The 25923-nt window shown below is 43.8% G+C and overlaps 1 protein-coding gene and 1 long non-coding RNA gene across 8 annotated transcripts in view; both read right to left on the reverse strand.

The window, feature by feature from the left end:
- ELOVL5 (ELOVL fatty acid elongase 5) overlaps nucleotides 1–25923 on the reverse strand; it is a 184776-nt gene that overhangs the window by 68522 nt on the left and 90331 nt on the right. For 2 of the 6 annotated variants that reach the window (XM_021098831.2, XM_021098832.2), the window contains exon 1: nucleotides 3583–3740. The exons of 2 other annotated variants lie outside the window; for them this stretch is intronic. The gene's annotated coding sequence lies outside the window, so the exon portion shown is untranslated. Of the gene's footprint in view, nucleotides 1–3142; nucleotides 3741–25923 lie in introns of those variants that run through there. 2 more of the 6 variants (XM_084968363.1, XM_084968364.1) reach the window with 2 other exon arrangements.
- Nucleotides 7178–25923, reverse strand: part of LOC106504565 (uncharacterized) — a 46662-nt gene continuing 27916 nt past the window's right edge. The window contains exon 3 of one of the 2 annotated variants that reach the window (XR_014810285.1): nucleotides 7178–7316. This is a non-coding gene — a long non-coding RNA (uncharacterized LOC106504565). Of the gene's footprint in view, nucleotides 7317–17706; nucleotides 17842–25923 lie in introns of those variants that run through there. The other variant, XR_014810284.1, reaches the window with a different exon arrangement.

Raw genomic sequence — 25923 nt, forward strand, 5'->3', positions numbered from 1 at the left:
TCCTCTATGACGGGTAAGGTGAAATTCAAATGTTGATTCAGTTCTGTTTCATTTAATACAATCATCTCTTCTATGGGGCCTGACATCCTGGGAGGCCCTTACAGTTGACATTATGGGACATTGTGGCGGACAACCCCTATGTCCAAGGGGTCTTCCCTGAAGGTGTAGTTAGCAGCCAAATAGGAGAGGTGAAACTGAAATCCACTCCTCAGTTGGGGTGGGCCCCAGGTTACCATTGTTTCAGTTAATACTTCAAGTAACCAAAGCCTAAATCAATTACCTCAAGGGGAAGGACATTCTTTGGAAGGTGGTGGGAAAGGAAGCCCCCATGAGACTATGGCAACATGGGGTCCAAATTACAGCTGGCAGTCATCCTGCAAAATCGGCATATGGACATTATCAACATCTGAGAAGACTTCAGAGAAATAGCAAAAGTTCTACCTGTAGGACTTTTCAAGTCAGGTGGTCACTTAAGCCCATCTGAGTTGGGTTTCCTGCCTCCTGCAAGAAAAGCATCCTCACCAATATGGCAGTGCTAGGCACTGATATGTCTAACATGGGTAGCTCTACCATAAAGCTTTCCCAGGTACAGTGAGAAAAGCCCACCAGAAACCTGCTTCTGATCCCCTTTTAGTCCCAGGTGCAGATTAAGTATGCGTGTAAAAGGATTAAAGGGTAAACTAACTCAGGAAGTCCTTTGGAATCAGAAACTATGTCATTCAACTTTGTATACAACCCCCTCCCCCCGCCCCCAACAAACACACACAGAGTACATGCCCCAAAACTCACGAGTCAGTATTAAAAAAAAGATGAATCAAATGTGGGACTAGACTACACAGATCTGAAAAATGGCAAACTGTTAATCCTGGATGGCTTGAAGATGGACCTTTAATCATGATGTTAGATTTTTAAGTTACAGAGTAACATAAATGGCACAGAGCCAACTGAACAAATTCAAGCAGCACGAGGACAAAGGAGTAGGTACAACACAGGAGATAGAGCTCTGTGAATCTGGACAGCTCAACTGTCATCTTGGGCCTTAGTTAGTTCTCAATTCTTTAAAAAAAAAAAAGGCAGGGACTAGCACTTCTCATAGGGTGGCTGTAAGAATTATGCCTGGAAAGCAACTACTTACTAATAAGGAAGGTGCTCACATCAATAACACCTGAAACTGAAGGCATGCAGAGAGAGACCTGTTTATGGGTAACTAATGGAAAGATCAGTAACAAGAGTTGGTAGGCACAAAGGAGGAATTAAAAATAATTACAAAATTTCTTAGGGAAGAAGAAGAATGTAGCAAGAAAGAAGTAAAAGCATCACTCACCCTCTTCACTATCTACTTAGGCATCCAATTCACCCTAAAGGAAGGGAAACAGTTTTGCCTTGATTTGAATAATTCAAGTGGGAAACCCAAGGATTGATTCTTACCTCTAGGAAGAGGAGGATAATCAGTAGTTATGCTGAGAGGAAAAGAGGAGGCAGTGGGAAAAAAGATCCTTGCAAATATCCAAAAATTAAGAATGCTGACCCTTCCCACCCCATCCCCCCCAAAAAAGAAAAAGGAAGCTCAGTTGATCCCAGGGAAAGTGATAACACCTCATTTTCAAAAGTGGGTTTGAAGGGAGATTGGGATTAGTGTCTGTGAAAACCTAGTTTTGACTATTTTCCCAGTTATTTGAGATTCTCCAGCTTTATCCTTGGCCACATCCCCTAAATGTCACTTCCCCTTTCCCAAGAAGAAAAATAAGTGAAGAAACCTTTACCAAACCACCATTTGACAAGCCCCATGCTGGGCACTTTCAATTGTATCATCTCTTGGAATCCCTGACAATTCTGCAACATGAAACCCCCAATTACAAACAAAGAAATTGAGTCAAGGCAGGGAGGACAGTGTCTGAAGTTATGAAGTGCTTTTCTTGAAAAAGTCTGACCATCAAACCTTAATACACTTTCTACTTTCACTTTTCAACAGAGTTCTGTTCTATATTCTGTAAAACTAGCCATCTGTAATCATCAGTAACATTCTCCCTCGCCTTCAGTTAGAAACAGAAAACAAGTGCAAAAAAGAGAAACGGTACAGAAAAAAGTTGCTGGCAATGAGAAATTACAATCTGGGGCAAGAATCTAAAAGGGACATTAGTGACATTTCTCTTTCAAGTATGGAGCTTTCCCTGGAGAATCCCAGGCAGCTTGTGAACAGGCTAAAAAAGGGATCTGCTTGTGCCAAAGCGCAGATGAAAAGTTACTGTTCGTCCACAGCCATCGAATGCAAACTGGCTGTGTCCATCCATATCATTAGACTGCACCAAATGCTGCTGGCAGAGTGGTGCAAGCAAAACAAGTGCAAACCAACACTTTATCTCTGGAGTGGTCAGGGGAACAAGTTACCAAACCTAACAGGGAACTTTAGCTCTTCCGTACTACCCTATAAGGCACTTCCTGCCACGGTCCCTCTATTAAAGAATTAAGGCAGCTCGCTCCTCACCATTCTATCGCCGCATCCCTAGATTCTGTAGCCCAGCCAATAAATCATGCACTGGATTCTTCCATACGGGACCCCCCACCCCCAACCCCAAAGGGGGCCAAATGCATTCTCCAAATTTGCAATCAGGAAACCGGGGGAGCTGAGCTGAACTCCAATCGTGGGCAGGAGAAACCACCAGCCTTCTTAAACTGCAAGGACATGGAACCCAAAGGTTGCAAGATAGTTTAAAAGAATAGCTCTTGCTCCAGGCACAACTCCCTCCACCCCTACACTGGCGGGTGGGGGCTGAGTCTTATCGGCCTGTAAGCTGTAAAAGGGCACTTTTCCCTACCACTAGCAGCAGACACAACCCCAGGGCTTCCTCGGCAGCTAGCCGCTCCAGTCCGCGCCCCGCCGCCTCCGCGCCGGGGACTCCAGCAAGGGCCGCCCAGGAGGGTCTTGAGTCCCCGCCCCAGCGCTTCCCCACCAGTCCCAGCCTCTTCGAGAACGGAGGGCTATAGTTATCTGGTTTTAATAAAAATCGAAGCGGTCCCCGGCTGGCGGGCTTCCCTCCGAGGAACAGAGGCGGGAAGGGAAGAGAGAAAAGGAAAGGCCGGTGGGGCCGAGGACCAACCAGCGCCGCGACCCCGCAGTCCCTCAGAGGTTCTCCCCGCTCACCCGGGTTTTGTTCTCCCCCGAGAAAGCGCGATCGCTCTCGAGGCGCTTCCCTGGACCTCCAGCCGCGCGTTCATCCCGCCCAAACAAGCGAACCCGAGCGCAAGAGCCCACCCGCCCTACCTCCCAGTGGCGCCCAGGGTGCGTTCCCGCCGCGCCCGTCAGCGTGCTCACTGCTGGCGGCTTCTACCGCCAAACAGGTGAGACAGCATCTCGCGGAAACTCCCGAGGCTCCCGAACAGCTCTCCCCACGCCCAGGAGCGGGCCGAGGAGACCAGGCTCCCCCGCCACGCGGGCGCAGCGCGGGCCATGCTCGCAGCGGCTAGTGCTCATCGGGTTCGGGACCTAACGGCGGGTTGCAGCCCTCAGTCCCGGGCGCGCGCCGGCACGGGTGTCATGGCCGAGAGGCGGCCGGGAGAAGTTTCCCAGAGCCGCCCGCTTACCTCTTAGCCCAAGGGCGGCGGCGGCGGCTCCCAGAAGCGGCGAGGCGGTGGCTGCAGCGTGGGGAGCCAGCAGAGCCGGGAGGAGGCAGGAGGGAGGCACGGCCAGCAGGAGCCGCCGCGATGGGAAGAGGAAGGCGCTGGGTATCTACAATCAGAACGTGGGCTGACCGTGACGTCACAATGGCGCGGCCAGCCAATCGCCGCCCGGAGGCCGAATCAAGCGCTATGATGTCATGCGACCCCGGAGCCAATCGCGAGACAATAGAACTTTCGTGATTGTAAATTCCAGAATCCGATGCTGTGGGGCGCCGTGGCCGGGGTTGGTCCCCTCGGGTTCACGTGTCTCTGGGCAATTTTATCCCCTTTCTTCCTAATAAGCCTGCGTGGAACGCAGAGCCTGCGCAATAGAAGCAGTGAAGTTCCCGATGCCCTGAACTCTGATTCTCTCATTGCCAGGCGTGGCAGGGTTTTGTAGCCGCTTTTGGGTGGCAGAAGCCCACTCGAGTGCATTCTCCTCGCCGGTTCTGGAAGGCCGCCAGTTCTCCTTGGTTTGAACTGTAAGGGTTAAATGCCTACGGAGACCACCGGAGCGAACAAGATGGGACAACCACAAAAAAACGCACAAAACTGATGCTGAGGGTTAACTCCCAGGTGGTAGATTCACCGTGATTTTTCTTAGATTCTTTTTTTTTCCTTAGTGATCACTACCAACTCCATTTCTACTTAAGACTTTTTGTAGAAGGAGGAATGGTGGTGGAGAAGTGAAATTCGTCTCTTCAGCTAGACAAATTTAAGCATGTAAGACAAAGTGCTTTGTGCTCAGGGCACAAGTAGAAGATCCTTGTTTTTCATTGATACTTGGATAATTTGAGGCCTTCATCATCCTAGTATTCTATGCTCTCTCCATAGGAAGCCGCTGAAATTAAGCCTTTCTCTTTGTGCCATCTGGTTATGGTTCTGTTACCCCATGTTCACAGACCCAACACCATCCACCATTTAATGTAGGCAAATTTATTCTTTCATAAATTTGCAATGTAATGTTTATCATGTGCCAGCTGTGTACCAGGCACTGGGCCATTGCAGTAGGAATACAGTGTACAAACTATATACAAATCAGATAATGTAAACATATACAAGTAATTAAGATTTTTAACAGCCACTTGCCATTCAACACCACAAGCACTGAATGACTTGTTTGTCAGAATGAATATATATTTATATATTTGTATTTGTTTGTTTGTTTTTTGCTGAAGTTCGCCCACCAAGGATCAAACCTGCACCAGACGCAGTGGTTAACGAATCCGACTGGGAACCATGAGGTTGAGGGTTCGATCCCTGCCCTTGCTCAGTGGGTTAAAAGATCCAGAGTTGCTGTGAGCTGTAGTGTAGGTCACAGACGAGGCTCAGATCCTGAGTTGCTGTGGCTCTGGCATAGGCCAGTGGCTACAGCTCCGATTCGATCCCTAGCCTGGGAACCTCCATATGCCGCAGGTGCGGCCCTAGAAAAAGGACCAAAAATAAATAAATAAACAAACAAACCAACCTGCGCCAGAGCAGCCACCCAAACCACTGCAGTGACAACGCTGCATCCTTAACCCATTGAGGCATACAGGAACTCCAGTTTGTCAGATATTATGCTAGGTATTAGAAATAAAAGACTGCAAAGTTCCCCTCCTCCTTTTAAATGATAGTCGGAAACAACTACCGTCAGAGTGGTAAATGATGCAGTGGAAACTAAGATACACAGGTAACTAAGAACTTTCTGTGAGAGGCATGTGGAAAGCGTATGCCAGAGGCATAGATGAATTGGGCACAAGTATCTCCTTCTTACAGTTCAAGGACAGAGTCAGTTCAGCTCTTTGTAAGCCTCTCTGAGTTTTATCTTTCCAGGTTTTAAAAGTGTCAAATTTATTTTTTTTTTGTTTTTTTTTATTTTTTTATTTTTTGTCTTTTGTCTCTCTTTGTTGGTGTTGTTGTTGTTGTTGTTGCTATTTCTTGGGCCGCTCCCGCGGCATATGGAGGTTCCCAGGCTAGGGGCTGAATGGGAGCTGTAGCCACCGGCCTACACCAGAGCCACAGCAACGCGGGATCCGAGCCGCGTCTGCAACCTACACCACAGCTCACTTCAACGCCGGATCGTTAACCCACTGAGCAAGGGCAGGGACCGAACCCGCAACCTCATGGTTCCTAGTCGGATTCGTTAACCACTGCACCACGACGGGAACTCCAAAAGTGTCAAATTTAAATTATATTCCAAAATCTTCATTTTATCAAATGATGTTCCAAATTATCAAATGCTGTTCCAAATATCACACGCAAATGTTTTCATTGTCTTCACCTATTAATAAAATGTTTTAAGCCCATATTACCAAAAATATCTATTTTTTAAATGGACTTATACTGTCAGGTCATACATTAAATATTAAATAATTATTTCTTAGAGTCAATTAAAAGTAAGCATTAAGTTCCATTATTTTATTTTTTTATTTTATTCCTATCCTGCAACAGATGCCTTTTCACATAACCTTGACATATATGCCTTAGACATTTGTGTATCTTGTCTTCCACTAGGACATGTTTCACTCTGCATTGTAATTTCCTGACAGTCCCATCTTGCTTAACCCATGGGGTACTCTGCTTTATTTATTTATTCATTCATTTATTTATTTTCATGGCCACACCTGCAGCATATGGAAGTTCCCAGGCCAGGGATGGAATCCAAGCTGCAGATATGACCTAAGCCACAGCTGAGGCAATGCCACACCAGGCCAGGGATCAAACCTGCACCTCTGCAATGACCTGAGCCCCTGCAGTCGGATTCTTAGCCCACTGCACCACAGCAGGAACTCCATTGTACCTCTGCTTTAAGGACCACTACTGTAGACTGTAAACGCCATTGGAGGGGGAGCCATGTTGAATTTTGCTCATTATTTATCCACTATAGATCTTACTATAGTACCTGCTGTAAATAAGAGCTTAGTAAATATGTTTTGAATAAGTGTGTGGGCTCTTACCCCACCTTCTCATCACCTCCGTCACACTAGTTGCTTTCATTTTCTGCCCCAGAAATCCAACTCTCTGTTAGATAGTTATGTCTCAGGACTCCTACCAAAACTGTTAAGGAGCTCCCGTTGTGGCACAGTAGTTAATGAACCTGACTAGTAGCCATGAGTACACAGACTTGATCCCTGGCCTCACTCAGTGGGTTAAGGATCTGGCATTGCCATGAGCTGTGGTATAGGTTGCAGACATAGCTCAGATCTGGCATTGCTGTGGCTGTGGTGTAGGCCGGCAGCTACAGCTCAGATTCATCCTCTAGCCTGGGAACCTCCATATGCCACAGGTGTAGCCCTAAAAGGACAAACAAACAAACAAACAAAAAACCTTGTGCTGGTAAGGTCATGTTCTCATTCTTTCACCAGCTAGACACTTAGGGTTCCCAATATATAGATGATTGAGGCGGGAATTTCTGCCCCCGCACAAGGCTTCTTACACTCTGTAAACTGACTACCATGACCTCAGTACAAGATACCCATATGGCAGCACTATCACATTCATAGATAAGGCTGCAAAAAAGACTCTGCAACTTACCTGTGGATAATCTTTTTCAAGATAAATCAAAATAAATAAACAGCCGTGTTCAAGGAAAGTGTTTTAGTGAGTGTCCGAATCAGATTCTTGGCCAGTCGGGTTCTAGACACTGTGCTGGAGCCATTCAAGTCCTTATAACCAACCTGTCAGAAGTGAACACAAGTAGAGGTGGTAACAAAGCCCTGTAACTCTTGCCAGTTTCCTTATAGCATCCATGGATGTCCCGCAAGAAGTGATTATTGAATTATCTTCATGTACTAATTCACTGTTTTATTCCGTTTCGTCTTCTTCCTCCTGCTTTTCTTTCCTTTTGTTCTGGCAGCATTTTCTTTTCTTTTCTTTTTTTGTCTTTTTTTTTTTTTTTTTTTTTTTTTTTTTAGGGCTGCACCAGTGGCATATAGAAGTTTCCAGGCTAGGGGTTGAATAGGAGCTGTAGCCACCAGCCTACATCACAGCCACAGCAATGCAGGATCTGAGCCACGTTTGTGACCTATACCACAGCTCACAGCAATGCCAGATCCTTAACCCACTGAGCAAGGCCAGGGTTAGAACCGAAGTCCTCATGGATACTAGTCAGGTTTGTTAACTGCTGAGCCACAACAGTAACTCCCCTGACAGCATTTTCTTTCTGTGGCCCCAGATCTCATCCAACCACACACTTCAGAAGGTTGCTTCAGCACTGAAAAATATTGGGAAATGAGTTCTATTGATATAATACTTGGAATTGAATTAGGAAATATGGTTGAAAGTCTCATTAGAATGCCATGCTAATGAAGACGAAATACTATATGTGCTGAGCAGGTATTTGCATGACACAATGAAACCTGTCTTTCAAGATAAAACTACAAGCCTATGTTTGCCCCTGAACATTTGAAAGTTGACTAAAATATAGGCCAAGTATAAGCTAGTTTATACTAAGGATGCCATTATTTAATCTCTGTCTTTACGTTTTTACTCCCCCGTGATCTTTTATCTTCTTTTCTAATGTTTTCTGTTACCTGTTGCCAGGGGTTCCCACTGGCCTGGCTTGTCTTTGCTAGAGAGAGAGATTAAAAGGCAGTTTCCCTGGAGTTCCTGTCGTGGTGCAGTGGAAACAAATCTGACTAGGAACCATGAGGTTTCAGGTTCGATCTCTGGCCTCGATCACTGGGTTAAGGATCGGGCGTTGCCATGAGCTGTGGTGTAGGTCAAGGATTTGGCTCAGATCTGGCGTGGCTGTGGCTGTGGCCAGCAGCTATAATTCTGATTAGACCCCTAACCTGGGAACTTCCACATGCTCTGTGTGCGACCCTAAAAAGAAAAAAAGAAAAAAAAAAAAAAAAAAGCAGTTTCCTTGCCTCCTCAGACCTTGGGTTTAGTCTGTGCTTCCTTTGTTACTTTGGTGCTACTCTTTTTCATTGCTGGTCAACATGTACCCAGGTTTATCTCTATTCCTGTCCTTGAGTGTTCATCTTTCCTTCTCTCTCTTTTTCTGTCTTTCTTTCCTTCCTTCCTTCTTTCCCTTTCTCTCTTTCTTGGCCACAGGTATGACATATGGAAGTTCCCAGGTTACAGAGCTCCAGCTGCCAGCCTGAACCACAGCTCACAACAACACCAGATACTTAATCCACTGAACGAGGCCAGGGCTGGAACCACGTCCTCATGGATACGAGTTGGGTTCGTTACCGCTGAGCCACAGTGGGAACTCCACTTGAGCGTTCATCTTGATGGATGTGAGTTACTGGAAGGCACAGCCCATGCCTAGCCCACCATGCTGTTTTCCCAATAGCTAGCAGATGCTAGCCTCCAGCAAATAGTGGATGCTCATAAATGTCAGCTGAATGAGTGAACAATTTGAACTATTTCTGAATTCTCCGGCCTTTTCTTTTCCATTTCCTTTTATCGTTTCTAGTACTCTATCCAGGAACAACTACGTAGTGAAAGGGGTCTTTCTATCCATATTGACTTCCTAAGTGATATTATCACCCACTTTTTATGGCTCTGGATTCTGTCTCTACTCTGCTGACTCCCAAATGTATTTCTCCACCAAAACCTTTCACCTAAATTCCAGACTTACATACTTAACTGCCTATTAATGACTTCTCCTCTTGGGTGTCTAAAAGGCATCTCAAGCTGAGGATAAGAAATCTTGATTCTCCCCTAGACCCTCTCCTCCTGTGGTCTTTCCCAGCTTTGTAAATGATGACTCCATTCAGGTGTTCTCAAGACAAACACCTTAGAAGTATGTTTAGCTCCCCTATTCCTTTCATGCCCTACTTCCATGCATCAGCATAATCCTGCCTGCTCCATCTTCAAAACAAACCCAGAATCTGTTTATTTTTCACCACCTTACCACAGCCACCAGTTTAGTCACCATTGACAATAGCCCAGAATTTTGCAATCATCTTGAGCTCTACTTCTGCATATTCCTCCTAGTCTATTCCCAACCCAGCAGCCTGAGTGATCGTCTTAAAACCAAAGCCAGATCGTGTCACTTGTCTGCTTAAAACCATTTATTAAATTCTCGTTTCAGTAAAAATCAAAACCCTTACAATGGCATATAAGGACTTTGCCATTTCTCAGATCTTCTAAAGCTACTCTGCCTTCCTCCCACAATGGCATCCTTCTTATTCCTTGAGCTTAATAAGCACTGGAATTTCCTCAGGGCCTTTGCACTTACTGTCGCCTGCCCCATGCCTAGAATAACCTAACCCAGAAATTTCCACGTACACCCTTGCTTCACTCTGGTTCTCTAAATGTCATCTTTTTAGAGAGTTCTCCTTGATCATTAAATTTGTAACGTCTTCCTCCTTGTTTCCCACATTCTGGAACCATTTTATTCTGCTTTATTTTTCTCCTTAGCATTTACCACTCTCTGATATACAACAGGTTTGTTTTTAATATCTGTTTATCCTCACCCCATCATTTACCCACTGAGGGCACAGACTTTGTTCTCTTCACCACTGTCTGGAACTTGGTAGGAGCTCAATCAATATTTATTCAATGGATAAATTAACAAATGAGTGAAAAATTGAAATGCAGATCAGTAAGATAGGTTTTTTTCCCCCTCTCTTTTTAATGCTGCACCTGCAGCACATGAAATTTCCCAGGCTGGGGGTCTAATTGGAGCTGCAGCTGCTGATCTACACCAGAGCCACAGCCTCACTTCTCTGAAATGTTAAAATCTGAAAAGTTTTTCCAAGAGAATACTTATCCTTTTTTTTTCTTTTCTCTTCTTTTTTTTTTTTTTTTTTTTTTTTTTTTTTTTTTGCTTTTAAGGGCCCTACCTGTGGCATGGAATTTGCCAGGCTAGGGGTCGAATTGGACCTACAGCTGCCAGCCAACACCACAGCCACAGCAACGTGGGAGCTGAGCCGTATCTGCGCCCTACACCACTGCTCAGGGCAATGCTGGATCCTTACCCTACTGAGGCCAAGTATCGAACCTTCAACCTCAATGTTCCTAGTTGGATTCATTTCTGCTGCGCCACAATGGGAACTCCAAGACTGCTTAACATTTTTAAAGTGCAATAAAAGAAGAAGGACTATAACTATGGTTATGATGAAAAAGAAATATATTGTTTTAAGTTGGAATGAATTTGGAACGCTTTACTCTTCTATAAATACATCAGTTATCTTGAATATCAAGCACTTTCTCTTGAAATAGATACTATTATGATGTTTATCTCAATGAGTCAAATTTGCTACTAGTTCTTTTTCTATTACTTATACGTTTCTAAGACCTTGCCCAGTACATTCTCCTCTACCCTTTCGGCACCATAACAAGATGAAAAAATTGAGCCCCCAAAGCATTGAGTGACATACCCAAGGCTGCAAAGCCAGTTAGTGCAGGATTAAGAGTGAAATCTGGTCTTGGTTCTTCTTTATGTGCTGAGCTATGTCAAAGGTAAGATTTTAAATCAATACAGCTTCTCAATGTATCTTCTACTTTGCTGGTTATCGAATGAGAAATTTCTTTTTTTTCTTTTCTTTTCTTTTTTTTTTTTTTTTTTTTTTTTTGTCTTTTTGCCTTTTCTTGGGCCACTCCCTCAGCATATGGAGGTTCCCAAGCTAGGGGTTGAATCAGAGCTGTAGCCACCTGCCTACGCCCAAGCCACAGCAACTCGAGATCTGAGCTGCATCTGCGACCCACGCCACAGCTCACAGCAACGCCAGATCCTTAACCCACTGAGCAAGGGCAGGGATCGAACCCGCAACCTCATGGTTCCCAGTTGGATTCGTTAACCACTGCGCCAGGGCCAGGATGGGAACTCCGAATGAGAAATTTCTTAATTGATGGATTTCGTTCTATAACATGTTAAGCAGGTAAAGAGCTCTATCAGGTAGACAAAAGCAAATGATAGGGAGTTCCGGTCGAGGCACAATGGAAATGAATTCGACTAGCATCTATGAGGATGCAGGTTCGATCCCTGGCCTCACTCAGTGGGTTAAGGATCTGGCATTGCTATGAGCTGTGGTGTAAGCTGGCAGCTGTAGCTCCGATTCAACCCCCAGCCTGGGAACTTCCATATGCCTTGAGTGAGGCCCTAAAAAAAAAAGGCAGATGATAACCAAACTTAGTAGTGATGTGGTCCTGTTGTTAAGGACACTAGTGTGAGGAGTTCCCATTGTGGCTCAGCAGGTTAAGAATCTGACTAGTATCCATGAGGATGTGGGTTTGATCCCCGGCTTCAATCAGTAGGCTAAGAATCTGGTGGTGTTGTGAGCTGTGGTATAGGTTGCAGACGCAGCTCAGAGCCTGAGTTACTATGGCTGTGGTGTAGGCTGACAGCTGCAGCGCTGATTTTTTTTTTTTTTTTTTGTCTTTTGTCTTTTTAGGGCCTCACCTGCAGCATATGGAGTTTCCCAGGCTAGGGGTCTAATTGGAGCTGTAGCTACAGGTCTACGCCAGAGCTACAGCAATATGGGATCCGAGCCGTGTCTGTGACCTACACCACAGCCCACAGCAACGCCAGATCCTTAACCCACTTAGCAAGGCCAGGGATTGAACCCTCAACCTCATGGTTCCTAGTCGGATTCGTTAACCACTGAGCCACGACGGGAACTCCCTGCAGCTCTGATTTGACCCCTCACCTGGGAACTTCCATATGCCTTGGCTGAGGCCCTAATAATAAAACAAACAAAGAAAAGCCACACCTCAACTGTGGACTCCTCTGGTTGAGCAGTGTGTTCTATAAATCTCCAGATAATTTTGGAGCTGGTGTTATAGGACAGAACATACTTTGCCCTAATTCTGTCATTTAGAAAATGATTTTTTCAGGGGAGTTCCCATTGTGGCACAGTGAAAACAAATCCGACTAGGAATCATGAGGTTGCAGGTTCGATCCCTGACCTCGTTCAATGAGTTAAGGATCTGGCATTGCTGTGGCTGTGGTGTAGGCTGGCAGCTGTAGTTCTCATTAGACCCCTAGCCTGGGAACCTCCACATGCTGCTGGTGTGGCCCCAAAAGAAAAAAAAAGAACAGTTTTTTCAAATACTTGCCATAATTGATGTAGTCATTCTAGGTTATATATTTGTTATATATATAATGTGTCCTAAAATACCTTGCTTTTTGAGAATATTAGACATGTTCTCACATGCCAAAAACTGGTAATGCCATTTTCTTTCACAATCTCAAATTCCCTTTTCGCTGAGAATGTTGGTGGCATCTTTTCATTTTTTATTTTTGTCTTTTTAGGGCCACACCGCAGCATGTGGAGGTTGCCAGGCTAGGGGTCGAATCAGAGCTATAGCTGCCAGCCTACGCCACAGCCACAGCAAAGCCAGATCCTAGCCATGTCTGTGACCTACACCACAGCTCACAGCAACTCCCAGATCCTTAACTCACTGAGCAAGGCCAGGGATGGAATCTTTGTCCTCATGGATACTAGTCAGATTCGTTTCTGCTGAGTCACAACAGAAACTCCTGTGGGTGGCATATTAAGCGTCAAATGAATCTGCAAGTGTGTGTTAGAGTTCAGTTAGTTCAATTATTTCTGCAAACTATTATTGCTTCTGAAAACAATGGCACCTCATTGTGAAAGACATTTTTTCTTTTGAAATTCATATTTTCCCTAATGTCAGTCAATTCCCTTTCAGGCTAAATAGCATTATAGTGTTGTCTTCTAATCTGAATGATTAAATGATGTACTGCCGCCCTCTGTCAGATGTATTTCAATAAAGTGAATTCAGATATATAACTTAGCCCTCAGATACTCTGTACATATAAAATCAAGGCAATTTTAGGATGTTTGAAAGCTAGAAAATAAAAAGTATGTTATTATTTGTATATTTTGCTGATCAAGAATATCAACTGCTACATAGTCTTAATCTATATCTAATCTTTTCATTTTTCTCTCCACCTCCCCCCATCCTTTTTACCAAATGTGACCTAGAACAGAATGTTTCTTTCCTTTTCTCCCTAGAACCAGAACACTCCGTGCAGGCCTTTGTTTTATCACATATATTAATAATATTGTAATATTTGCTTATACCTCTCTCCCCCAACTCAAGGCCAGAAAATGCATCATTTATCTTTGCTATGCCAGATACATAGTAGGCATTCAATGAATGTTTACTCAACTGGATTCTCAAAAGATCATTTACTTTCTTCATAATAAATACAATAAATCATAGTAGGCTGTTTCAGGACATGCAAGAAACACTTTTGGAGCCTCAAGTGTATGTCATCAGTTTAATGTGCTTTAATAATAAAGTAGGCAACTTCTGAAAGTACCCCCAGTGATCTCTGGCACCTGAAATTCACGTTCATGGACTAGGCCTAGTAACTTGTTTCTAACAGATAGATAGACCATGACAAAAATTACGGAATGACACTTCCAAGACTAGGTGTGACTTCTATCTCACTGCCATTCTCTCTCTCTCTCTCTCTCTCTATATATATATATATATATATATGTATGTATGTATATATATATATGTGTGTGTGTGTATATATATATATATCCCCCCCCAACAGCATGGCATGTGGAAGTTCCTGGGCCAGGAATTGAACCTGAGCCACAGCAGTGACCCGAACAGCTATAGTGTCAACATGGGATCCTTAACCTTCTGTACCACAAGGCAGCTCCTCCATTTAGCTTCTTGATTTGCATGCTTTGATGAAGCAACGTTCCATGTTGGAGACGCTCACATAATAAGAAAATAAGGATGGTCTCTGACCAATAGACAGCTAGGAACTGAGGTACTCAGTATAGCAGCCTACAAGGACCAGAATGCTGCCAACAACCACTTGAGTGAATTTGGCAGTGGATCCTTTCCACCTGAAGTCTGGAGATAACTACAGGCCATTGGGCATCTTGACTATAGTCTGTGAGACAACCTGGAGCAGAGAACCCGCCTGAGTAAGCAATGCCTCAATTCCTCACCTACAGAAACTTTGAGATTAAAAAAAAAAAAAAAAAATATATATATATATATATATATATTGTTTCAAGCCACCAAGTTTGGGGATAATTGTTATGAAGCAATAGATAACTAACAGAGATAACATCAATAGTTTTTAGGGCCCTCCTTCGGCATATGGAATTTCCTAGTCTAGGTATTCAAGCAGAACTGCAGCTGCCAGCCTACACCACAGCCACAGCAACATGGGATCCAAGCCACGTCTGTGACCTACAACACAGCTCATGGCGATGCCGGATCCTTAACCCACTGATCGAAGCCAGGGATCAAACTCACATCCTCATGGATACTAGTCAGGTTCTTAATCCACTGAGCCACAATGGGAACTCCAGTAGTTTTACTTTTAAAAACAAAAATCAGACACAGAGAACTGAAGGGTAAACTTGCCATAACAATCAAGTATTTTGATAACTATGTCAATATTTCAGATATAAGAATTTGCCTTTCCCAGTATGGTTTTCTGATATCATAAAAAAACATTTACCCATGTGGGGATAGGCTGCTAAACTTGAAAGGAGGAGGTGGAGATCAAAGTAGGCCATCCTGCAAACAAATAATGCTGCCACTGCATTGAATGAGGGTTTACTGGGAAGGGACCCTCGTTCTCATCCCAATATCAATAAACCTTTTTTCAAGTCAGGGGGCTGGTCAAGTGCCTCCGATTTTTACTTATTACTTTGAATTAAGGCACTATAGGTTACTGTTAAAACATAAACATTAAAAACAAACACAAACATTATATGGGAAGAATAATGCACTGTAGTTTTATTCACTTATGGGTAGACCCAATTAGTTTATTAGATCACCCAATTAAGTAACCAAACTCTGAAAGTGTGAAAGCCTGGAAAGTTGGGTTGTGATTAAATAAATCAATAAAAATCCCCCAAAACTAGGGTCAAGGGTGCTACAGTGAGTTTATACGACAGGCACAAAAGGACAAAATGAACATTCAGGAAACCTTCATCAATCTTCTATTCACTTTGTAAATGAACTTAGGCACTTAGCAGGATATCCACAAGTTAGTGGATGCTAAGTGGATGTTTACTGAATGTTCTTCAGGGACCAGGAATTGAGATAATAAAACTACAATACTAGGCTAAAAAGTGCTATACCTTAAAAAGTGCCACAGGAATTCAGACATTGGAGAGGATGAGAAGAGTTTTGAAGGAGCAGGGCCTTTGCAAGTCTATACCTTCTACTTAAAACTGCCCACCTCCCCTTTTCCAGGTTTTAACTTTAAGTCACTTTTGCAGATAGCTCTCCTATTACTTGGGCTAACACCCGGCTTACCTCATCTCCCTTCCCAGACACTAGCTCTTACTCAGTTCACAGCACTTGACACAATCTACGATTGTTTTGCGTACTATTTTTTTCCCTTCCTTCCCACTTAGCCTTTAAACTTCAGGATGGCAGGAACAAGTGTGCCTTGTTCGCTGGGTGTGCCAGGCATAAAATACGTCCTCAATAGATATTTGTTGGGTGACCGAATGTAAAACGGGAAGTCAAAAAAGGGTACTGGTGGAGTTCCCGTCATGGTGCAATGGTTAACGAATCCGACTAGGAACCATGAGGTTGCGGGTTCAATCCCTGGCCTTGCTCAGTGGGTTAACGATCTGGCGTTGCCATGAGTTGTGGTGTAGGTTGCAGACGCGGCTCGGATCCTGCGTTGCTGTGTCTCTGGCATAGGCCGGTGGCTACGGCTCCGATTCGACCCCTAGCCTGGGAACCTCCATATGCCGCAGGAGCGGCCCAAGAAATAGCAAAAAGACAAAAAAAAAAGGGGGGGGTACTGGTGGAGGGACGGGAAAAAGCTGCGTGTCGGGACAGGATTCCTAGCATAGCTCTTCCTCCGAAATGCTCCGGGCCATCTTTGGACTGTGGGCTACAAGTGCCCAGGAAGGGTCCTCAGGGGCGGGACGCCCTTTGTCACCCTCCCGAGGGCCGGACCTTTTCCTCCCTCGGCTCCGACCGGGCCCAGAGTCCGGACCTACACCCCGCGGGGGCCCCATCACTTCCGGCCCCCCACACCCACTCCAGGCCGGGGGACCAGAACCCGACTCCCCCGGCCCCTCCTCCATTCGCAGGGCTGGTGGACCGTTAACCGCCCGCGCCCCCGCCCCGCTCCCCCGCCCCGGTCACCCCATTCATCCCGCGGCAGCACCCGCCAATCACCGCGCACCTACGGCGTTGCATCTGGCGATGGGGCGGGGCCTCGCCGGGCGCGCGCGCTCACCCCTTCCCCGCCCCGGGCTCGCGCTAGGCCCGGGTCACTCCCGGGCAATGACCGGCCTCAGCCCCGATCTGACCTGGCGGGGATTGGGTCCCGGGTGAGGAGGCGCCCTGCGAGGGAGGAGTCCTGGGATGTGAGAGTATCCGGGGCCCTGGGGGAAGAATGGACAGTGGTCCAGACTTCGGTGGTCCCAGGCCCCCCTGGACCCAGGGCATCCAGATGGACACATAGGACGCCCCCAGTCCCTAAACGCCCCACTTGGTGGAACTGCGTGAGGGTGGCGGGCGGGGGGGTGGAAGCGGTGATGAAGCAGCTAGAAAATGTGCCCCTGGGCAGCTCAGCCCAAGTGTGCTGCTGGGGAGGGACTGTGGAGAGAAGCCTGAAATCCTTACTCATCTTTCACAGTCATCTTTTATAATCCGGGAACTAACCGAATTGGTAGACTTTGTTAGTGGTTGTCCAGGCTGCCCCAGAGTTTAGGGTAAAACAAAAGGCTGCTTTGTTGAGGTTAAAATTTTATTTACCTTTTGTATCCTCATAAATTGTGTGATACTGAAAAATTTCTCATAGTATATTTCACATTTTTTTCCCCTTCTGAGATATCTTTACAATGTCTTCTTACCAGGAAGGACTAAAAGGAAACCTACTGGCTTTTCTATTGGTGACAAAGGTAACTCCCTTCTTTCTCCCTTGCCCTTCTCCCCCCTAAAAACCTTAAAGACACAGAAAGCAGTTTGATCACAAACTGCTACTAGGTATTTTCCCTTCTCACCAGTTGTAGGAATAGGTTTTAGTATACCCGTTTTAGATGTTAAAATAGGAGTTCTCCTTGTGGTTCAGCAGTAACTAACCAACTAGGATCCATGAGGATGTGGGTTCCACCCCCGGTCTCAGTGGGTTAAGGATCCCATGTTGCTGTGATCTGTGGTGGTCACCTATAAGGCTCAGATCTGGCTTTACTGTGGTGTAGGCCGGTAGCTGTAGCTCCTCTTTAGCCCCTAGCCTGGAAGCTTCCATATACTACACTTGTAGCCCTAAAAGACAAATAAAATAAAAAACAGATGTTAGAACAGGCTCAGAGCTTAATCTGGCTAAGGTCACAGTTTGTATGTCACACAGCTTGGGCCCTTTCCACACTTTCCCCCTCAGGTCATGAAATCCACAGCAATTGGAAGGTAGAAAGAAATCTAATGCTTTTGGCACCCTTAGCTAAGGTACATCCACTCCAGGACAATCACTTCTTGGAGGTGGATTTGCATTTCTTTTTTGGGGGGGGGCACACCCTCAGCATATGGAGGTTCCCGAGCTAGGGGTCTAATTGGAGCTGTAGCTGCCAGCCTATACCACAGTCACAGCAACGCGGGATCCGAGCCGAGTCTGCGACGTACACCACAGCTCACGGCAACGCTGGATCCTTAATCCACTGAGCAAGGCCAGGGATCCAACATGCGTCCTCATGGATGCTAGTCGAGTTTGTTATTGCTGAGCCACAATGGGAACTCTTGCATTTCTTAAGAATCCTGTTAAGTATATAGTTTTCATGCCAGGACTTTGAAGGAGAGTTCCTTGAAGCTCTGAAGTGCCAGGTCACATATGGGCTGATGCCTTTTGTAACCTTAGCCTGACCTGAAACAAAATCCCTTTTCATAATTAAGTATTGCCAGCCCGGATGCCGGAGGGCTGCCAAGGTCTTATTCAGGGACTTCAGCCTTTATGGCAAGCAGAGTACAGAGAAGTTGGATCAAAGACAGAGTGAATTAGGTCACAGAATGCTTTTTGGAGGGAGAAAGTAGCAAACTATGATTAGACTTTGAACTCAGTCTGATTTAACCGATTGGCCATGTCTGTCTGCTCCATATCCATGCTACAGGCACACAAGAATGAGCATGAAGGTTTTCCTGCCCTCTGGAAAAGAGGTGAGGCACATCAGTGAGCTGAGCATGAGTAACAACAGTAAAGGAAGGCAGTACCTAAAGTGACAGTAGATAAATACAAGGCAAGAATTATGGTTGAGCTTTGACAAAGCAGCAGGGGTCAGGTCCAAGAAGGAAGGAGGTCCAAGCTGAAGAGTTGAGACATTTCTTCCCCAAACAGTCAAAGTGATCTTTAAAAAAGAAATGCCAGCCCAACATCCTGAAACATTCTTTAAGAGCTTTCCTGTTGCACTTGGTACAAACCCCCAAATCCTTATGATGATGTTAAGACCTGTACGTGCTGGGTCCTGCTTCCTTGCCCATTCTCCTCACTGTCTACACCGAGTCCTGTTTACCTGTCCATGGGGGGCCCCACTGTCTACACTTGCACCATACTACTGATCTCTTTGTTTCTCAGAGCTGAAACTTTTTCTCACCCCAGGCTCTTTACACACCCTGAACTCTGCCTGTCACTTTACTGCCCTGCCCCTTCTTTCAGTAGGTCATCTGTCCTTCTGTCTCAGCTTAAAGTTGCTTCCTCTGGGAAGCTTCTCTTCTACATAAAACACACTATTATAACTCCTATCAGATCTTCCCCTCACCCAAGTACTTATCAAAAATTTTAAGATATTATTCGTGTGATGCTCTTTGACATCTGCCTGTCCTGTCATCACACTCTTTTTCGCCATATGGGTATATTTTATAAACAATTTAGGTGTGTGTGTATATACATGTGTGTGGGTATGCATTCTCTCTCTCTCTATATATATATATATATGTACACACACACACACACACACACACACACACACACGTGGTTATTTGTTTTTAATGTCTGCTGGCCCCACCTTTTCCTTTTTTTGGGCTCCATGGAAAAATGGATTTGTTTCCCATTATATCCAGCGGTTAGCACAGTGCTTGGCACATTGTCAGTGCACAATAAATGTTTTTTTGAATTAATGTTCAGGATCATTCAATCTAGAATACATGTTGGGGAAGACTGGGAAGCAGACTGAGGAAGGTAGGATGGAGCAGATTGTATGGGGCCAAAGAGAGGCATTTCTACCCAATTAGTTAGACCTTATCAGTATGGGTGGGAGCCACTGGCCCTATGTGTGTACTGAACACTTGAAATGTGAATGAGGAACTGAATTTTAAATTCTATTTAATTTTCATTAATTTACACATTCCAAAGTATATTTGGAACAATGTGGGTATGTGAATCTACTTTTTTCAACTGTAAAGTTTGTGAAATCTAAACAAAGATCATTTTTTGGTTGAAAATTTACTGTCCCAGGAGTTCCCTGGTGGCTAGTGATTAAAGATTTGGTGTTGTCACTGCTGTGGCTCAGGTTCGATACCAGGCTTGGGAACTTCTGCATGCTGGGGCCATGGCCAAAAAGAATTTAGCATCATAATTGAGAAGTACTGTTATACACTGGATTTGGAAAAAGCCATACAAAAATATATGTAAATATCTCCTTTTTACCTATTGATTACATGTTAAATTTTAATATTTTGGATGTGTTAGATTAAGTAAAGCATATTTTTTAGAACTAATTTCACTAATTCTGGTATACACCCAAAGTATTGAAAGCAGGGACTCAGACAGATTGCATACCAGTGTTTATATCAGCATTATTCATAATAGACAAAGGATGATTGCACCCAAATTTCCATTGAGAGGAATAAATAACCAGTACGTGGGAGTTCCTGTTGTGGCACAGCAGAAACAAATATGACTAGGAACTATGAGGTTGCAGGTTCCATCCCTGGCCTCTCTCAGTGGGTTAAGGATCCAGCGTTGCCGTGAGCTGTGGTGCAGGTTGCAGACACGGCTTGGATCCCCTGTTGCTGTGGCTGTGGCGTAAACCTGCAGCTGTAACTCTTTATTTGACCCCAGCAGGGGAACTTCCATATGCCTCGGGTGTGGCCCTAAAAAGAAAAAACAAAAAAAACAATACCACTACAACCCAGTATGTAATATATACAATGAAATATTATTCAGCCTTGAAGAGGAATGAACTTCTGCCACATGCTACAACAAAGGTGAACCTTGAGGACAGTATGCTAAGTGAAACAAGCCTGTCATAAAAGGACAAATATTATATGATTCAACTTAAATGAGTACCTAGAGTATTCAAATTCATAGAGATAGGAAGTAGAATAGAGATTATCAGGGACTGGGGGAAGAGGGGAAAGGGGAATTGGTGTTTAATGGGTATAGAATTTCTATTTGGGATGATGAAAAAGTTCTGGAAAGGGATAGTGGTGATACTTGCACAGCATTGAGAAAGTACTTAATGCTCCTGATTTGTACACTTAAAAATAGTTAGGGTGTGAATTTTACGTACATTTTATCACAATACTTTTTTTTTTTTTTTTTGTCTCTTTAGGGCTGCACCTGTGCGGCATATGGAGAGTCCCAGGTTAGAGGTCAAATCAGAGCTGTAGCTGCTGGCTACATCATAGCCACAGCAACGCCAGATCCAAGCCAAGTCTGTGACCTAAAGCACAGCTCACAGCAATGCCAGATCCTTAATCTGCTGAGCGAGGCCAGAGATCGAACCTGCGTCCTCATGGATGCTCATTAGATTCGTTTCCACTGAGCCACGACAGGAACTCCCACATTACATTTAAAAAATTGATTTCACTTACTCCTTTTTACTTTTTTTTGCAGTGAAAATACCAGATTTTTTTTTTTTTTTTTTTTTTTTTTTTGGTTTTTATGGTTGAACCCGAAGCATATGGAAGTTCCCAGGCTAGGGGTCAAAATGGAGCTATAGCTGCTGGTGTACACCACAGCCACAAGCAATGCTGGATCCTTACCCACTGAGCCAGGCCAGGGATCCAACCTAAGTTCAGGGATCCTAGTCGGGTTCGTTAACCTCTGAGCCACGAAGGGAACTCTGAAAACAAAGGATTCTTAACCTTCGTCGTCACGAGGGAACTCCTGCTCCTTTTTACTTTTTCAAAATGTGGCTGCTAGAAAATTTAAAATTACTTAGGTAGCTTTCTCATTATGTTTCTATTGGACGGCACTGGGCTAGACAATTGGGAACCCAGGGGAAGGATGAGTAAATTCTAGGATGAAGGTTCACTAATGTCTGTGGTACAAGGATGTGCTTTACAAGGAGGGCAAGAAGGTAGCAGATAAGATGAACGCAAGGATTTAGGATTTGATGGAATATGCTTTGTTTAAAAAGGCATGGGAAAAACCTAGGTGGGAGGGGGATTGGTGTATATTAGGATTTAATCTGGGAGGGGCTTTCTTTGTGGATGAAGTGAGAACCTTCTAGAGATAGTATTTTCTCTACTGTAATAGGATAAGTTGGCAGGGAGCCCAGCACAATGTTCCTTAATTGTTGGGAGATCAAATGATTATTACTTGTGTGAAAGAGCTTTCTGATCTGAGGTGAGAGGTGCAGGTGAGACATAGGTGAGGTTAATCGCAAGATTTTTTTTTCATTGCGATTTTGGTATTGCTTCCCATGTCTTCTGGCTTCTGCAGAGAAGCTGTAGCTTTGGGGCTATTTCTATCAGTGCCAATATAAAATTTTATTTATATAAAATGGTGAGGAGGGTTATTTGTTATGACTATCTGATGTCTCAACTATAGAAACCCACAGTCACCAATCTAAGAATGTGTTCTGGGGAGTTCCTGCTGTGGCTCAGCCGTAATGAACTCGACTAGGATCCATGGGGATTTGGGTTTGATCCCTGGCCTTGCTTGGTGGGTTAAGGATTTGGCAATGCCATGAGCTGTGGTGTAGGCCAAAGCTGCAGCTCTGATTCAACTCCTAGCCTGGGAACTTCCATATGCCACGGGTGTGGCCCTAAAAAACAAAAAAACAAAAAAAACAAAAAAAACCCAAACAACAACAACAACAACAAAAATGTAGTTTGGGGCCCAAGGACAAAAGTTTGGGAGAAAGTGGCAAGACAGCAGTTGGAGACAAATTACACTGTTCAATGTAGTCTAACACTCAGAGAAGCCACTGTGAGGTTCATGACCCAGAACTGCTGAGGGCTGATCTTGTAGCTTCTCCAGAAGTTGAGCCACATTGAACATCTGGGCCTGGCCCCTCCACACAGTTTAGGAAATAATCTAGCTCTTTGGGTTTGCACCAATTTAAGAATGGTCATCAAGGAGCTCCCATTGTGGCTCAGTGGCAATGAAACCAACTAGTATCCATGAGGATTCAGGTTTGATCCCTGACCTCACTCAGTGGGTCAGCAACTTGGCATTAGTGGCTGTGGCATAGGCCAGCATCTGTAGCTCCGATTTGATACCTAGCCTTGGAACTTCCATATGCCATGAGTGCAGCCCTAAAAAGTCCAAAAAAAAAAAAAAAAAGGCCATCAATGTGAATGAATAAATAAGATGTGGTACATATACAAAATGGAGTATTACTCAGCCATAAAAAGAATGAAATAATACCATTTGCAGCAACATGGATGGACCTAGAGATTATCATACTAAGTGAAGTAAGCCAAAGATAAATATCATATCGCTTATATATAGAATCTAAAAAAAAAGATACAAATTAACTTATGTACAAAACAGAAATAGACCCACAGTCACAGAAAACAAATTTATAGTTACCAAAGGGGAAAGGGGGGAGTGAGGGATAAATTAGAAGTATGAGATTAACAGATATACATTATTGTATATAAAATAGATAACCAACAAGGACCTACTACATAACACAGGGGACTATACTCAATATTTTATAATAACCCATCAGGGAAAATAATTTGAAAAAGAGTGTATAAATGTATGTGTGTATATATATATATATGTACATATGTGTATATATATATATATATGTATATGTATATATATATCACTTTGCTGTACACCTGAAACTAATACAACATTGTAAATCAACTATACTTCAATAAAAAAACAGAATAAAAATAAATAAAATTAGCAGAATAATAATAAAAAAAGGAATGGCCATCACTGGGGCTAGACACCAGGTCCTGCCTGGTTAGAGTGCTGTATGCCTCTCCAGAAGTAAAATTTCACCTGAGTTGGGCTGAAACTGACTCTGACCCATGGAATATATGGGGGAAACCCAAGTTCTCTGGAGAAAAACATATATACCTAGAATACAAACTCAGTATTCTACAAAACAATGCAAGGACATTCTCTGCTCAAATAAAATCAGAAGCATAGTAGAACTGCTAAAAATTTGTACCAAATAAGATTTTTTTTTTAGGGCCATGCATGAGGCATATGGAAATTCCCAGGCTAGGGGTCACATCAGAGCTACAGCTCCTGGCCTACACCACAGCCACAACAATGTGGGATCCAAGCGAAGTCTACAACCTACACCATGGCTCACAGTAATGCCTGATCCCCAACCCACTGGGCGAGGCCAGGGATCGAACCCAAATCCTCATGGGTCCTAGTTGGATTTGTTTCTGCTGAGCCACAACAGAACTCCCTAAATAAGTTTTTAACCTAGTGATCTGTTTATTTATTGCTCTTTTCAGATTAGTGTAGCTTAGTTCTTTTAAAAGATCTATGTGGAGTTTCCGCTGAGGTGCAGTGGGATCAGCAGTATCTCTGGAGTGCTGGGACACAGGTTCAATCCCCAGCCTGGCACAGTGGGTTAAGGATCTGGCATTGCCTCAGCTGACATATGTTATGGGGCAGCCAAAAAAGAGAGAAAAAAAAAAATGAGATCTCAGTAAGGCCTAAAATCATATTCTGGTCTGATCATTCCAATAGTTATCAAAATTCAGTTCCTGGGTCAGCAATTTTGGTGGTGTGGGATGAAGGAGAATATTTTTAATAACATCCAAATTCCTACATTTTAGCCCTGGTGAAAACAGTATCTCTGATGGGACTTTACCCTCAACTCCTATTGTGATGGCCAGATCATGGCTAGGACTTTGCATTATGATTCTAGATATCACAAGTAACTGAGTTACTAACATGAATTATTCTTTTTTGTCAGTTCTGATAAGAAAGCTATTTCTGTGCTCAATATATCTAAGACATTCTATGGCTGTGTTTGCTCATGACCAAGTAAGAATTAGAGGTAGTTATCTGAAAATAGAGAAGGATTCACTTTGGCCTGAATCTCTTAAGTAACAAGTGGTTTAACTTGGTAATGTTTCTGGCATCCACCACTTCCCACTTCAATGGGAAATGTGAGCATTATGTAAAATTCCCAGGAAACAAAGAAGAATGGGGAAGAAGTACTCACTTGTTAAATGCTTCAATTGTCTGATATTAACTACATAGATACTGCTCCAAACAGGAGACTATGAAAAAAAAAAAAAAAAACCCCGCTATTTTATAAGTTAGCAAGTTTCTTGATTCATTTCTTCTTAACTGTAATGCCAGAGAATGCATTTCAGCCAAAGATGCCGAGGGATTAAAAAATAAATCCCTTTTGTTCTAGCGATTACATCAGATAAATATCAAAGTTCTTTAATTTTTTAATGGTTCTGGGAAAGCCCCAGTGGTATTGTACCTAATATGGCTATAATGTCTGTACACTAAATTGTCGTGGTGTGGATGTTCCTGTAGTTGTTGATTTTATAAGAGAGATGAATGATTATGGTTCCATCCTCTGTTTTGTGCCTTTGTTGACAAGTCTAAGCTATTTTCCTAAAGCCACATAAGTATTTACACACTAACATTAATTAGAACCTTTATAGGAAGGGTGGAAATCATTGTTTTTGGCTCTTTCTGAAGTGTTCATAAATTCCCAAGTCCACATATTTGGTTTGAATGAATGGATAAATAGGAATTTTAAAATTACCTAAGCAACATTATAGCTCTCAAAATAAAAGGAAGACAATAATTCACTCTCGAAATTCCAGATTAACAAAATCAATATGTTCTTTAAATCAATCTTGTACCTTTCTTGTCATCTGGAATATACGTCTTTTACATGGTTGTGCAATTTTGGTTCCTTTTTTAAAATTTAATAGGATGGAGTTCTGTCGTGGCACAGTGATTAACGAACCTGACTAGTATCCATGAGGACGTGGGTTTGATCCCCGACCTCGCTTAGTGGGTTAAGGATCTGGCATTACTGTGAGCTGTGGTGTAGGTCACAGACATGGCTTGGATCTTGAGTGGCTGTGGCTGTGGTGTAGGTGGCAGCTATAGCTCTGATTCAACTCCTAGCCTGGGAAACTCCATGCCTCGGTGAGGCCCTAAAAAGACAAAAGACAAAA

The sequence above is a fragment of the Sus scrofa genome, chromosome 7 (assembly GCF_054392235.1).
Source record: "Sus scrofa isolate SSC_HxYL_T2T_F1_AM1 chromosome 7, Sscrofa_HxYL_maternal_Yorkshire_Landrace_v2.0, whole genome shotgun sequence".
Taxonomy (NCBI): Eukaryota; Metazoa; Chordata; class Mammalia; order Artiodactyla; family Suidae; genus Sus; species Sus scrofa.